This window comes from Aplysia californica, unplaced genomic scaffold (assembly GCF_000002075.1).
Source record: "Aplysia californica isolate F4 #8 unplaced genomic scaffold, AplCal3.0 scaffold00011, whole genome shotgun sequence".
Classification (NCBI taxonomy): Eukaryota; Metazoa; Mollusca; class Gastropoda; order Aplysiida; family Aplysiidae; genus Aplysia; species Aplysia californica.
This window is the reverse complement of record NW_004797281.1, coordinates 494,304-497,061: the sequence shown is the minus strand read 5'-3', so window position 1 is coordinate 497,061 and position 2,758 is coordinate 494,304.

Sequence of the window (2,758 nt, the reverse complement as noted above, 5' to 3'; positions counted from 1 at the left end):
TCTCTCTCTCTCTCCCCCTCTCTCTCTCTTGACGTTCCTTAAAAAATGTGGGTGTTATAATAAAAAAAAAATTTATAGAACGACTGCACTATCAAATGCAGGATGATCAAACAAAAACCCTAACAACTAGACAACATTTTTGGTAAATATTTTCCTCCACACTGAAGTTTTGCGTTTCTAATTTGTGCACAACATTATTGGAAGCCAAAGGGAATTTGTCTAATTATCATTTTAGAAAGCAGTAATTCCACAGAATATTTTTGCTCTACATAGCGCGTAAAAAAACAAGTCATTTCCAGCTATGTCCCCTTTTTTGTAGCATGACGCACTAGTTGGCACTAAGCCTACCGTTAAAAGTCACAACGATTGCGCCATATTGCAAAGCTACAGTAGTCTAACAGGCCAACAGAAGCTTGCAGATAGTTTTTCTAAAGTTTTCTTTGCCTGCTGAGTTTATGGTTAAGATTAGTAACGAGCAGAGAGCTTTTTGTATTGAAAATGTCCTCATCGTCAACTCATTTCGTAAGTTTTGCACAAAATACGGTAACAATCAGCTAAGAGATTGCCAGCAGGAAAAGTGTTTTTTTCGGAGGGGCACCGACCTAGCAGACCACCCCTCCCCTGAAGCAGAGAATCGATGGCCAATCAATCTGGTGAGAGCCTTTCCATGGGAGACCCATGGCGAAATCGAAATCCGACCGAATTGAGAGGAGTGAAGAGCAGAGTAGGTGATGATCCTGTAAAGGCACGTGAAGCTGCAGGGGTTGTAATCAAGGAGGTTGGTGCCGATGTGACAGTTTTCACTGGTGGATCGGCTGTCGCAGGATACCGCGAAAGTGGAGCAGCAGCAGTGGTGATATTAAATGATGAACCACCACGAATAGAAATGATTAAAACTGAAGGTGCATTCCTCACATCATCTTATGACGAGGAATGCCAGGCAATGATGTCTGCTGCACTATGGATTGCTGACAATTGCCAGAGTAGAATCAATGTGTTGATCTTGACTGACAGTCAGTCCCTTTGCAAGGGACTGCTAGGCAACAGCTCTGACATAAATGATTTGCGCCGCAAGTTCAGTGAAATCACAGCCACAATAAAGATCAAATGGATTCCAAGCCAAGTTGGAATCGGAGGAAATGAGGCAGCAGACCAAGCTGCCAATGAAGCCAGAGAGATTGAAGGAGACAGACGACCAATAACATACAAGGGAGTCTTTCCAATGATCAAGAGGGGAATCAGAGACCCACCAAGCAGAGCTAAGTACCAGCACCGTGGAGGATGTGTAATCTGGGTACTCTAGAAAGCAGGAACAAAATATCACATGTCGCTGGGACCAGGTCGAGATAGCAAGACTGCAGTCGGACCTTCATTGGAGCTTGAGATGGTATCAGAACTTTGTGAATGAAGAGCTCAACCCAGGTTGCCGAAGTTGCAGCCATGAAAAGGAGGGTGTCAAACATATGTTTGAATGTCCAGGAACAATTGCAATTTGAATGGAGTTATTTGGATGAGTGGGGGTGCCTCTGAGTATAATGACCATGGAGCCGAAAAAGAGCCTCGCTCTCGCTCGAAAATTTCTTCGTTGAGTCCACCAGGCCCATTAAGGAAACAAACAGACAAGAATCATCTTATAATCATCTTTCTTTGTTTTTCCGCTAAAGCATAACAATAATTACCATATTGACACATTGTTAACGTAACCTACAAACACCCGGGATCGGATTGGGACCCAAGACCAAACCAAAAGAAAAAGTAAAGTCTGCTGAAATGAGCTTTTCCAGCAAGACAGTGTTTACGCCTAAGGTGCCATGATGTACAGGGTGATAAAAAAAATTATTAACAAACTGTACAATTTTTTTCTGAATATCTCGCACAAAATTTGTACTAGAATATTTTAATTCGGAAAGGATATAATTCATTCAAAAGGAATGTTTGAAATAAAATTCATAAATAAGAGACATGTTTTCGAAAACGGAAATGGCTTTTTATAAAAACCACCTATAAAAACGCAAAATTTAGAAGATCTTGTAATTTAAGGAGAGTCATGAAATGATTGGGGGTTTTCCCTTCCTTTAAAAAAACAACCTAATCTTTCCATTCCCGTAACTTCTAAACTATAATATTTCTTTTCTTTTACAGAGTTTTAGACCTTTTTTTCTAAATTTTGGAATTTCGAGAACTAGGGCTTTATATATCCTCCTATGGACTCGTTACATTTTAACATCGTTCGTAATGTTCAGTGGTGACCAAACACAAAGATCCATCCACCTATGAGTACTCAAAGTTACACACACTGTACTCCTTACAGTATAGAGTTGCTTCTAAAGACATAAATGTGGCTAGTGAGGCTGCCCAGATAGGCATTTGAGGAGTTAACAGGAAAATGGTACAGTCGTTATCTGCCTTGAAAATGCGGACCGTTGAGATGTAGGAAAGTCTTTGCTGCAGATATTGTCTACGGACAAACGTCTCATGGGTCTCATCTTCCGAATTCTGCACCCTGGTGACGTTTAAATGGGTGCAAACGGTGTGTGTTTGATCTGAAGTGGTCGTTTTGTCTGGGAATCTTTTGTTCTGATTCTCTACAGGCCCTAACTGGATGGACCATTTCCACCCTTGACATAAAAAAGAAGGCATTAAGGGCACTTAAACATTGATGATGATGATGATGATGATGATGATGATGATGATGATGATGATGATGATGATGATGATGATGATGATGATGATGATGATGATGATGATGATGTCCGGA